This window comes from Heterodontus francisci, chromosome 26 (genome assembly GCF_036365525.1).
Source record: "Heterodontus francisci isolate sHetFra1 chromosome 26, sHetFra1.hap1, whole genome shotgun sequence".
Taxonomy (NCBI): domain Eukaryota; kingdom Metazoa; phylum Chordata; class Chondrichthyes; order Heterodontiformes; family Heterodontidae; genus Heterodontus; species Heterodontus francisci.
The window spans coordinates 32,978,124-32,991,885 of record NC_090396.1 but is presented as its reverse complement, the minus strand read 5'-3'; the positions used below and the strand labels follow the sequence as shown (position 1 = coordinate 32,991,885).

General features: G+C 48.4%; 1 protein-coding gene across 2 annotated transcripts in view; it reads left to right on the top strand.

Moving 5' to 3' along the window:
* The window catches only part of LOC137384248 (ras-related protein Rab-40B), a 164,334-nt gene that overhangs the window by 143,945 nt on the left and 6,627 nt on the right, over window positions 1-13,762 (top strand). The gene's annotated exons all lie outside the window — the stretch shown is intronic.

The window sequence follows — 13,762 nt, the reverse complement described above, 5'->3', positions numbered from 1 at the left end:
AATGCAGGAACATTGTAATTATACTTTTATATCTGCATTTGTTGTTTCTATTGTAAACTGAGCTCAGTACACTACAGGAGGGAAAGGACTACATTCCAGATGTCTCCCTCATCATCTATTCCATCCCCCTCCCTGGATGTGCACCCAAGCTAGACCTTGGTGGCTTGTTGACTCTGAGCTATACTTCAGACTTCATAACTTATTTTCACTTTTGCAACATTGCCTGCTTTCTCTCCTTAACACCATGGAAACTGTACTGCACATCTTCATCGCCTGTATATTAGATTTTTTCAATACTCTTTTTGCTGACTGTGTCTTGTCCTGCACTGTCTTGTTGCACATCATCCCCATTGAAACTAAGATACACAGGCTCAGAGAATATTTGATGTTAAGCCACCATCTTATTCTGTCAATCTTGCCTCTCCTTTAAAATCCTCATGCTGTATTGCGCCCTGAAGCTTCCATTAACCTCTCACTCAGTATAGCTAAAATTGTTAAGTACTCAAGGATCATTCTGGAAAGCGAAGATAACTGAGTTTCTTTTCTCGAACAATCTGCGGTCTCCTTAGATGCTGCTCCCCTGTGCCTTCCCCCGCTACCCTCACCTTGAACAAGAAGTGCAGGGAACTTTATGAACTTCTTTGTCACTAAAATTGAGACAATTCATCAAAGGCCCACCCTCTCACCCCAACCCTGCTGCCAAGCCGTGAAATCACATCTCTGTTTCTCTCTCCTATAAAGAAAAGAAATACGTGCATTTATATAGCACCCTTCATGGCCGAAGGATGCCCAGAGTGCTTTACAGCAAATCAAGTACTTTTAAAGTGTAGTCACTGTGGTAATGCTGTCTCTAAGCTCACCTTGTCAATGAGACTCACATCCTGCTTCCTTGACCCCATTTCCACTAAAATGTTGACAACCCAACTTGTCTTCCTGGACCCTTTTCTAGATGCCACCGGAAATGGTTTCTCTATCTCAGGTACTGCCCCCCTCCCTTTGAAAGCCTACCCCACCCCCAACTCTGTGTCCATGCAAACTGTAATCAATTTCCAACCTCCATTTCCTCTCAAGTCATTGAATGTGTTCACACCTCCAAAAAATCCATGCCCAGCTTTCCCACAACTCCATGTATGAATCTTTCCAATCAGAGTGTGCATTTGCTACAGTATTCAGATGGCTTAACTGAAGTCACAAATGACATTATCTGTGACTATGATCATAGTGTGCTCTCACTCAATGGCATCACTGAGTTCCAATTTTGTTGGCTGTATGTCCAGCTCATTCACGACTCTACCAGTCATGGATGAGCTGGACATACAGCCAACAAAATCGGAACTCAGTGATGCCATTGATTCTCTGGCCAGCGGAAAAGCCCCTGGGAAGGACAGCATTACCCCTGAAAAAACCAAGAGTGCCAAGCCTGCTATACTCTCAGCACTACATGAACTGCTATGCCTGTGCTGGGACGAGGGAGCAGTACCTCAGGAAATGTGCGATGCCAATATCATCACCCTCTATAAAAACAAAGGTGACCGCGCAAAGGTGACTGCAACAACTACCGTGGAATCTCCCTGCTCAGCATAGTGGGGAAAGTCTTTGCTCGAGTCGCTCGAAACAGGCTCCAGAAGCTGGCCAAGCGCGTCTACCCTGTGGCACAGTGTGGCTTTCGTGCAGAGAGATCGACTGTTGACATGCTGTTCTCCCTTCGTCAGATACAAGAGAAATGCCGCGAACAACAGATGCCCCTCTACATTGCTTTCATTGATCTCACCAAAGCCTTTGACCTCGTCAGCAGACGTGGTCTCTTCAGACTACTAGAAAAGATTGGATGTCCACCAAAGCTACTAAGTATCATCACCTCATTCCATGACAATACGAAAGGCACAATTCAACATGGCGGCACCTCATCAGACCCCTTTCCTATCCTGAGTGGCGTGAAACAGGGCTGTGTTCTCGCACCCACACTTTTTGGGATGTTCTTCTCCCTGCTGCTTCCACATGCGTTCAAGTCTTCTGAAGAAGGAATTTTGCTCCACACAAGATCAGGGGGCAGGTTGTTCAACCTTGCCCGTCTAAGAGCGAAGTCCAAAGTACGGAAAGTCCTCATCAGGGAACTCCTCTTTGCTGACGATGCTGCTTTAACATCTCACACTGAAGAATGCCTGCAGAGTCTCATCGACAGGTTTGCGGCTGCCTGCAATGAATTTGGCCTAACCATCAGCCTCAAGAAAACGAACATCATGGGGCAGGACGTCAGAAATGCTCCATCTATCAATATTGGCGACCACGCTCTGGAAGTGATTCAAGAGTTCACCTACCTAGGCTCAACTATCACCAGTAACCTGTCTCCAGATGCAGAAATCAACAAGCGCATGGGAAAGGCTTCCACGGCTATGTCCAGACTGGCCAAGAGAGTGTGGGAAAATGGTGCACTGACACGGAACACAAAAGTCCGAGTGTATCAAGCCTGTGTCCTCAGTACCTTGCTCTATGGCAGCGAGGCCTGGACAACGTATGTCAGCCAAGAGCGACGTCTCAATTCATTCCATCTTCGCTGCCTCTGGAGAATACTTGGCATCAGGTGGCAGGACCGTATCTCCAACACAGAACTCCTCGAGGCGGCCAACATCCCCTTATACACACTACTGAGTCAGCGGCGCTTGAGATTGCTTGGCCATGTGAGCCGCATGGAAGATGGCAGGATCCCCAAAGACACATTGTACAGCGAGATCGCCACTGGTATCTGACCCACTGGCCGTCCATGTCTCCACTTTAAAGACGTCTGCAAACGCGACATGAAGTCCTGTGACATTGATCACAAGTCGTGGGAGTCAGTTGCCAGTGATCGCCAGAGCTGGCAGGCAGCCATAAAGGCGGGGCTCAAGTGTGGCGAGTTGAAGAGACTTAGCAGTTGGCAGGAAAAAAGACAAAAGCGCAAGGGGGAGAGCCAACTGTGTAACAGCCCCGACAAACAAATTTTTCTGCAGCACCTGTGGAAGATCCTGTCACTCTAGAATTGGCCTTCATAGCCACTCCAGGCGCTGCTCCACACACCACTGACCACCTCCAGGCGCTTACCCATTGTCTCTCGAGATAAGGAGGCCAAAGAAGAAAGAAGAGCTCTCACTCAATATTTTTCTCAACCTTCTGCAGCAGTTTACACAATCAACCAATCTATTGTCCGACTATGCCTATCCTCCACAGGTCAGCTCAGTTTGTGTTGAAAGGCTTGTTCTAACGTGCTCTTTGGGTTTTTGGGGCATTTTTGATCTGTATATCGTGCTATCGTGTCAAAGTACAACAGACCCTCTTTTGACTGGCTGAAAATAATTTTCAGCCAAAGTCGGCTCTTGATTCATATGTTGCAAGCTATCTCCTGTGCTCCTTTTTTTTTGAAAAAAATAGCGATGCATGGGAGAGTTGAAGTGAAGATTTGTTATATCCTGAATCTAATATTTCTGATGCTGAAATAGACACCAGGATTTCAGCAGAAAATAATAATAAAGGTGAAGTTCCAAGTAGGGAAAAATATATGATTCAAAATTAACTGTTGAGTGACGGATAAACCGTGGTGTGCATAATCAGCATTTTAAAAACTAGTTGAGTCCAAATTTCTTCTTCGGCATCTTTCAATACTTAGAGCTGCTGAGTCTGGTGAGAAGTCGTTTTAAGGGTTAATTTCTATCTAAAGTCTAGTTTGTTCTTCAATTTAGCAATTAACTAAAAATTACTCCTTAAGTTAAGAGAAGTTAAATTTTATTCCAGCCTTAAAACAGGGTTATACAAGCTCTCTGGGAGCAGCTGCAGCTAGTTACTTAGGTAGCTGGCTGAAACTGGTTTTCAGAAGCTTGAATCAGTTGTTTTTCAGAAAGTATAAAAGCAGGGCTTCCTCATTGTTGCTTTGTCTGCACAGAGTGTAAAGTGGGTGTCTGGTAAGTGAGGGAGCTGCTCCTTTTTTTTTTTTTCCTACCTTTTTCCAGCCTCCAGTAGCTGGCTTTTACTTCGGTACAGTGGAGGAAGCGGATTGGTGAGTAACTGACAAGTTATTCTACTTATTCTAACTGTAAAAAATAGTTTTACGGAATGGCAGGTCGGCTCGGCCAAGTGGAATGTACGTCCTGCAGTATGTAGGAAGTCATGGACCCACCATGTGTCCTAGATAAACACATCTGCAGGAAGTGTCACCGGCTGCAGAAGCTTGAGCTCCAAGTTTTGGAACTCGAGCGGCGGCTGCAGTCACTGTTGTGCATCTGCAAGGCGGACGTCTACTGGATAGTACATTTAGGGAGGTGGTCACACCACAGAGATTAGGAGCATGTAAGCAAAGAGGGAATGGGTGACTGCCAGACAGTCTAAGAGAATCAGGCAGGTAGTGTAGGAGTCCCCTGAGTCTATCCTGCTTGCTAATCGGTTTTCCACTTTGGATACTGGGGAGAATAATGGTTCCTCAGGGGAGTGCAGCCAGAAGAACACCATGGCACCATGGGTGGCTCAGCTGCACAGAACGGGAGGAAGACGAGTGGAATGGCATTGGTGATGTGGTATTCGATAGGGAATCAGACAGGCGTTTCTGCGGCAGTAAACGTGACTCAAGGATGAGGTGTTGCCCCCCTGGTGCCAGGGTCAAGATGTCACGGAGCGACTGCAGGACATTCTTCTGGGGGAGGGTGAAAAGCCAGAGGTTGTGGTACACATTGGTACCAATGACATAGGTAGGAAGAGGAATGAGGTCCTGAAAGAGGATTTTAGGGAGTTAGGAAGGAAAGTCAAAGGAGGACCTCAAGAGCAGTAATCTCAGAATTACTCCGAGGGCCACTTGCTAGTGAGCATAGGAATAGGAGGATTGAACAATTGAACATGTGGCTGGAGAACTGGTGTCGGAGGGAGGGCATCAGATTTCTGAGGCATTGGGACCAGTTCTGAGGCAGGTGGGTACTATACAAGATGAATGGGCGACATCTTAACAAGATTGGGACTAATATCCTCAGAGAGATTTGCTAGTTTTTTTTATTCATTCATGGAATGTGGGTGGCGCTGGCCAGGCCAGCATTTATTGCCCATCCCTAATTGCCCTTGAGAAGGTGGTGGTGAGCTGCTTTCTTGAACCGCTGAAGTCCATGTGGGGTAGGTACACCCACAGTGCTGTTAGGAAGGGAGTTCCAGGATTTTGACCCAGCGACAGTGAAGGAACGGCGATGCAGTTCCAAGTCAGGATGGTGTGTGACTTGGAGGGGAACTTGCAGGTGGTGGTGTTCCCATGCATTTGCTGCCCTTGTCCTTCTTGTTGGTAGAGGTCGTGGGTTTGGAAGATGCTATCTATGGAGCCTTGGTGATTTGCTGCAGTGCATCTTGTAGATGGTACACACTGCTGCCACTGTGCATTGGTGGTGGAGGGAGTGAATGTTTGTGGATGGGGTGCCAATCAAGCGGGCTTCTTTATCCTGGATGGTGTTGAGTTTCTTGAGCTTCTTGAGTGTTGTTGGAGCAGCACCCATCCAGGCAAGTGGAGAGTATTCCATCACACTCCTGACTTGTGCCTTGTAGATGGTGGACAGGCTGTGGGGAGTCTGGAGGTTAGTTACTCACCGCAGGATTCCCAGCCTCTGACCTGCTCTTGTAGCCACGGTATTTATATGGCTACTCCAGTTCAGTTTCTGGTTAATGGTAGCCCCAAGGATGTTGATAGTGGGGGATTCAGTGATGGTAATGCCATTGAATGTCAAGGGGAGATGGTTAGATTCTTGTTGGAGATGGTCATTGCCTGGCACTTATGTGGTGCGAATGTTACTTGCCACTTGTCACCCAAGCCTGGATATTGTCCAAGTCTTGCTGCATTTCTGCATGGACTGCTTCAGTATCTGAGGAGTTGCGAATGGTGCTGAATATTCTGCAATCATCATCAAACATCCCCACTTCTGACCTTGTGATTGAAGGAAGGTCATTGATGAAGCAGCTGAAGATGGTTGGGCCTAGGACACTACCGTGAGGAACTCCTGCAGTGATGTCCTGGAGCTCAGATAATTGACCTCCAACAACCACAATCATCTTCCTTTGTGCTAGGTATGACTAACCAGTGGAGAGTTTTCCCCCCTCCTTGATGCTATACTCTGTCAAATGCTGCCTTGATGTCAAGGGCAGTTACTCTCACCTCACCTATGAGTTCAACTCTTTTGTCCATGTTTGAACCAAGGCTGTAATGAGGTCAGGAGCTGACTGGCCCTGGCAGAACCCAAACTGAGTGTCACTGAGCAGGTTATTGCTAAGCAAGTGCCGCATGATGGCACTGTTGATGACCCCGTCCATCACTTTACTGATGATTGAGAGGAGACTGATGGGGCGGTAATTGGCTGGGTTGGACTTGTCCTGCTTTTTATGTACAGGTCATACCTGGGCAATTTTCCACATTGCCGGGTTGATGCCAGTGTTGTAGCTGTACTGGAACAGCTTGGCTAGGGGTGTGGCAAGTTCTGGAGCACAGGTCTTCAGTACTATTGCCGGAATATTGTCAGGGCCCTAGCCTTTGCAGTATCCAGTGCCTTCAGTCGTTTCTTGATATCATGCGGAGTGAATCGAATTGGCTGATGTCTGGCATCTGTGATGCTGGGGACTTCAGGAGGAGGCCGAGATGGATCATCTGGAACTTCTGGCTGAAGATAGTTGCAAATGCTTCAGACTTATCTGTGCTGGGCTCCCCCATCATTGAGGATGGGGATATTTGTGCAGCCACATCCTCCAGTTAGTTGTTTAATTGTTCACCGCCATTCACGGCTGGATGAGGCAGGACTGCAGAGCTCAGATCTGATCCGTTGGTTATGGGATCGCTTAGCTCTGGCTATTGCATGCTGTCCTGTGTTGCAGCTTCACCAGGTTGACACCTCATTTTGAGATATGCCTGGTGCTGCTCCTGCACTCTTCATTAAACCAGGGTTGGTCTCCAAGCTTGATGGTAATGGAGTCATAGAGTCGTACAGCATAGAAACAGGCCGTTCGGCCCACCGCGTCCATGCCGACCATAGTGCCGATCTATACTAATCCCACCTGCCTGCGTTAATTCCATATCCCTTTATGCCTTGCTCATTCAAGTACCTGTCCAGATGCCACTTAAATGTCGTTACTGTTCCTGCCTCACCACCTCCTCAGGCAGCTCATTCCAAATACCCACTATTCTTTCTGTGAAAAATTTACCCCTTTGAACCTCCTCCCTCTCACCTTAAATCGATGCCCTCCAGTTTTAGTCACCCCTACCATTGGAAACAGACTCCGACTATCTACCCTATCTATGCCTCTTATAATTTTATATACCTCTATCATATCCTCTCTCAGCCTCCTTCGCTCCAGGGAAAACAGACCCAGCCGATCCAATCTCTCTTTATAACTCAAACCCTCCAAACCAGGCAACATCCTTGTGAATCTTTTCTGCACCCTCTCTAGCTTAATCACATCTTTCCTGTCGTGCGGCGACGAGAACTTCACACAGTACTCCAAATGTGGCCTAACCAACGTTATGTAACATGACGTCCCAACTCTCGTACTCAATGCCTCAGCCGATGAAGGCAAGCATGCCATACGCCTTCTTCACCACCCTGTCTACCTGTGTTACCACTTTCAGGGAACTATGTACTTGCACCCCAAGGTCTCTCTGCTCAAGAACACTCCCCAGGGCCTTGCCATTCACTGTACATGTCCTGCCCTGGTTTAACTTCCCAAAATGCATCACTTCACACTTGTCTGCGTTAAATTCCATTTGCCACTCCCTTGCCCACTTTCCCTGTTGATCTATATCCTGTTGTAACCTGAGACAACCTTCTTCACTGTCCACTTCTTCTTCTTTGGCCTCCTTGTCTCGAGAGACAATGTGTGAGCACCTGGAGGTGGTCAGTGGTTTGTGAAGCAGTGCCTGGAGTGGCTATAAAGGCCAATTCTAGAATGACAGACTCTTCCACAGGTGCTGCAGATAAAATTGGTTGTCGGGGCTGTTACACAGTTGGCTCTCCCCATGCGCTTCTGTCTTTTTTTCCTGCCAACTGCTAAGTCTCTTCGACTCGCCACACTTTAGCCCCGTCTTTATGGCTGCCCGCCAGCTCTGGCGATCACTGGCAACTGACTCCCACGACTTGTGATCAATGTCACAGGACTTCATGTCGCGTTTGCAGACGTCTTTAAAGCGGAAATATGGACGGCTGTGGGGTCTGATACCAGTGACGAGCTCGCTGTCCAATGTGTCTTTGGGGATCCTGCCATCTTCCATGCGGCTCACATGGCCAAGCCATCTCAAGCGCTGCTGGCTCAGTTGGGTGTATATGCTGGGGATGTTGGCCGCCTCAAGGACTTCTGTGTTGGAGATACGGTCCTGCCACCTGGTGCCAAGGATTTTCCGGAGGCAGCGAAGATGGAATGAATTGAGACGTCGCTCTTGGCTGACATACGTTGTCCAGGCCTCGTTGCTGTAGAGCAAGGTACTGAGGACACAGGCTTGATACACTCGGACGTTTGTGTTCCGTGTCTGTGCGCCATTTTCCCACACTCTCTTGGCCAGTCTGGACATAGCAGTGGAAGCCTTTCCCACGCGCTTGTTGATTTCTGCATCGAGAGACAGGTTACTGGTGGTAGTTGAGCCTAGGTAGGTGAACTCTTGAACCACTTCCAGAGTGTGGTCACCGATATTGATGGATGGAGCATTTCTGACGTCCTGTCCCATGATGTTCGTTTTCTTGAGGCTGATGGTTCGGCCAAATTCGTTGCAGGCAGCTGCAGTCCTGTTGATGAGACTCTGCAGACACTCTTCAGTGTGAGGTGTTAATGCAGCATCGTCAGCAAAGAGGAGTTCCCTGATGAGGACTTTCCATACTTTGGACTTCACTCTTAGACGGGCAAGGTTGAACAACCTGCTATCTGATCTTGTGTGGAGGAAAATTCCTTCTGAAGACATGAATGCATGTGAGAGCAGCAGGGAGAAGAAGATCCCAAACAGTGTAGGTGCAAGAACACAGCCCTGTTTCACGCCACTCAGGATAGGAAAGGGGTCTGTTGAGGCGCCGCTATGCTGAATTGTGCCTTTCATATTGTCATGGAATGAGGTGATGATACTTAGTAGATTTGGTGGACATCCGATCTTTTTTAGTAGTCTGAAGAGACCACGTCTGCTGACGAGGTCAAAGGCTTTGGTGAGATCAATGAAAGCAACGTAGAGGGGCATCTGTTGTTCATGGCATTTCTCCTGTAGCTGGCGAAGGGAGAACAGCATGTCGGTGGTGGATCTCTCTGCTCGAAAGCCACACTGGGCCTCAGGGGAGACACACTCAGCCAGCTTCTGGAGCCTGTTTAAAGTGACTCGAGCGAAGACTTTCCCCTCTATGCTGAGCAGGGAGATTCCACGGTAGTTGTTGCAGTCACTACACCACCAGTTTTGGTGTCATCTGCAAACTTACTAATAATGCCCCTTAGATTCACATCCAAGTCATTAATATGTATGACAAACAACAGAGGGCCCAGCACTGATCCCTGCGGCACACCACTGGTCACCGGCCTTCAATCTGAAAAACAACGCTCCACTACCACCCTCTGCCTCCTATCAGCAAGCCGATTTTGTATCCAATTTGCTAGCTCACCCTGGATCCCATGTGTTCGAACCTCTGGACCAGCCTACCATGCGGGACCTTGTCAAAGGCCTTGCTAAAGTCCATGTGGACAATATCCATCGCCCTTCCCTCGTCAATCCTCTTGGTCACCTCCTCGAAAAACTCAATCAAATTCATGAGACATGATTTCCCCCGCACAAAGCCATGTTGACTATCCTTAATCAGACCATGCCTTTCCAGATGCATATAAATCCTGTCTCTCAGAACCCTTCCAATAACTTTCCCACCACTGATGTAAGGCTCACCGGCCTGTTGTTCCCTGGCTTATCCCTGCTGCCCTTCTTAAATAAAGGCACAACATTAGCTATCCTCCGGTACCTCACCCGTGGCTAACGATGATACAAAAATCTCTGCCAGGGCTCCGGCAATCTCCTCCCTTGCTTCCCATTGCATCCTGGGATACACCTGGTCAGGTCCTGGGGATTTATCCACCTTAATGCGCTTCAAAACCTTCAACACCTCCTCCTTTGTAATGTTGATATGCTCTAGGATATCAGTGTTCCCTCCCTTGGACTCACTAGCTTCTATGACCTTTCCACGGTAAATACGGACGAGAGATATTCCTTTCAGACCTCGCCCATTTCCCGTGGCTCCACACATAGATGGCCACACTGATCCTTCAGGGGACCTACTCTTTCCCTAGCTACCCTTTTACTCTAATATACTTATAGAATCTTTTAGGATTCTCCTTTATCTTATCTGCCAGGGAAATCTCATGGCCCCTTTTTGCCCTCCTAATTTCCTTCTTAAGTGTAGTCCTACATCCCTATACTCCTCGAGGGACTCGCTCGATCCCAGCTGCCTATACCTGACATATGCCTCCTTCTTTGTCCTGACCAGACCCGCAATATCTTGTTAACCAAGGTTCCCTCAACTTGACAGCCTTGCCCTTCCATCTAACAGGAACATGCCAGCCCTGAACTCTTCCTGTTTCCCACTTGCCAGACGTCCCTTTACCTGTAAACAGCCTTGTCCATTCAACTTTTGAGAGTTCCTGTCTGATGCCATCGAAATTAGCCTCCCCCCAATTTAGGACTTCAACCTGAGGACCAGTCCTATCCTTTTCCATAACTATCTTGAAGCTAATAGAGTTATGGTCACTGGTCCCAAAGTGCTCCCCCGCTGACCCATCAACCACCTGCCCATTCTCATTTCCTGAGAAGAGATCGAGTGTAGCCCCTTCTCTAGTAGGGCCATCCACATACTGATTCAGAAAACTATCCTGGACACACTTAACAAATTCTTCCCCATCTGATCCCTTAGCACTAAAGCAGTCCCAGTCAATATTAGGGAAGTTAAAATTACCTACTATTACAACCCTATAATTCCTACACCTATCTGTGATTTCCCTACATATATGATCCTACACTTCCCTCTGACTATTGGGGGGCCTATAGGATAATCCCATCAAAGTGATCACCCCTTTCTTATTTCTAAGTTCTACCCATATGGCCTCGCTGGACATTCCCCCCGTGATATCCTCGCTAAGTATTGCCGTGATGTCCTCCGTAATCAATAGTGCAACTCCCCCTCTTCTCTTACCTCCACCTCTGTCACGCCGGAAGGATCGGTACCCCAGAACATTGAGCTGCCAGTCCTGCCCACCCCTCAACCACATTTCTGTAATAGCTATAACATCACAATCCCATATACCGATCCATGTTCTGAGTTCATCTGCCTTACCTGTAAGCCTTCTTGCATTAAAGTAAATGCAGTTTAACCTACCAGACCTTCCACGCTCCCTGTTCTGCCCCTGCCCGGCCTGTCTACTGGACTTGCTTTAACCTCTACATTTGCCTCAGCTATCTCATTGGAGGGACTAGTACTTTGGGTCCCACCCCCCTTCAAGACTAGCTTAAACCCTGCCGAGTATTAATAGCAAACCTCCCCGCAAGGATATTGGTCCCCCTCCAGTTTAGATGCAACACGTCCTTCTTGTACAGGTCACCTCTGCACCAGAAGAAATCCCAATGATCCAAGTAGCTGAAGCCCTCCCGCCAACACCAGTTCTTCAGCCACGCATTCATTTGTCTAATTCTCCTATTCCTACCCTCACTAGCCTGTGGCACAGGGAGTAATCCTGAGATTACAACCCTGGAGGTCCTGCTTTTTAACCTTCTGCCTAACTCCCTATATTCACTTTGCAGGACCTTATCTCTCTTCCTGCCTATGTCGTTAGTACCAATATGGACCACGACCTCTGACTGCTCACCCTCCCCTTTCAGAATGTCCTGCAGCCGATCCGAGACATCCTTGACCCTAGCACCAGGGAGGCAACATACCATCCTGGAGTCTTGTTTGTGGCCACAGAAACGCCTATCTGCACCCCTTACGATAGAGTAGAGTAATGGTAGAGTGGGGGATATGCCGGGCCATGAGGTTACAGATTGTGGCTGAGTACTATTCTGCTGCTGCTGATGGCCCACAGCGCCTCATGTATGCTCAGTTTTGCATTGCTAGATCTGTTCGAAATCTATCCCATTTAGTATGGTGGTAGTGCCACACAACACGATGGAGGGTGTCCTCAATGTGAAGGCGGGACTTCATCTCCACAAGGACTGTGCGGTGGTCACTCCTAACAATACTGTCATGGACAGGTGTATCTGCGGCAGGCAGATTGGTGAGGACGGGGTCAAGTATGTTTTTCCCTCTTGTTGGTTCCCTCACCACCTGCTTCATCTGGAATTAAAAAGCTAGTCTAATGATGGCCATGAAACCATTGTCGATTGTTGTAAAAACCCATCTGGTTCACTAATGTCCTTTAGGGAAGGAAATCTGCTGTCCTTACCTGGTCTGGCCTGCATGTGACTCCAGACCCGCAACAGTGTGGTTGACTCTTAAATGCCCTCTGAAATGGCCTAGCAAGCCACTCAGTTGTAGCTAACCGCTCTGAAGTCAATAAAAAGGAATGAAACCGGACGGACCACCCGGCATCGACCTAGGCACCAGAAATGACAACGTCAAACCCAGCCCTGTCGACCCTGCAAAGTCCTCCTTGCTAACATCTGGGGGCTTGTGTCAAAGTTGGGAGAGCTGTCCCACAGACTAGTCAAGCAACAGCCTGACATAGTCATACTCACGGAATCATACCTGACAGACATATCTGCTAGACTGGGTATGCTGCAGGTGGTTCCAAACCCGCGACCTCTACCAACTAGAAGGACAAGGGCAGCAAATGCATGGGAACACCACCACCTGCAAGTTCCCCTCCAAGTCACACACCATCCTGACCTGGAACTATATCGCCGCTCCTTCACTGTCGCTGGGTCAAAATCCTGGAACTCCCTTCCTAACAGCACTGTGGGTGTACCTACCCAACATGGACTGCAGTGGTTCAAGAAGGCAGCTCACCACCACCTTCTCAAGGGCAGTTAGGGATGGGCAATAAATGCTGGCCTGGCCAGCGACGCCCACATTCCATAATTGAATTTTTTAAAAAACCCAGTCTAGCAGCTATGTCCTTTCGGACTCGGCCAGCTCGGTCAGTAGTGGTGCTATCAAGCTACTTTTGGTGATGGACATTGAAGTCCCCCACCCAGAGTACATTCTGTGCTCTTCCCACCCTCAGTGCTTCCTGCACATGCTGTTCAACATGGAAGAGTACTGACTCGTCAGCTGAGGGAAGGCGGTAGGTGGTAAGCAGCAGGAGGTTTCCTTGTCCATGTTTGACCTGATGCCATGAGACTTCATGGGGTCTGCAGTCTATGTTGAGGACTCCAAGGGCAACTCCCTCCCTGCTGTATACCTCTGTGCCGCTACCTCTGCTGAGTCTGCCCTGCCGGTGGGACAGGACATACCCGGTGGTGATGGTGTCTGGGACATTGTCTGTCAGGTATGATTTCGTGAGTATGACTGTCAGGCTGTTGCTTGACTAGTCTGTGGGACAGCTCTCCCAACTTTGACACAAGCGCCCAGAAGTTAGTAAGGAGGACCTTGCAGGGTCGACAGGGCTGGGTTTGATGTTGTTGTTCTGGTGCCTAAGTCGATGTCGGGTGGTCCGTCCAATTTCATTCTTTTTTTATTGACTTCGTAGCGGTTAGATACAACTGAGTACCTTGCTAGGCCATTTCAGAGGGCGTGCAAGAGACAACCACATTGTTATGGGTTTGGAGTCACATGTAGGC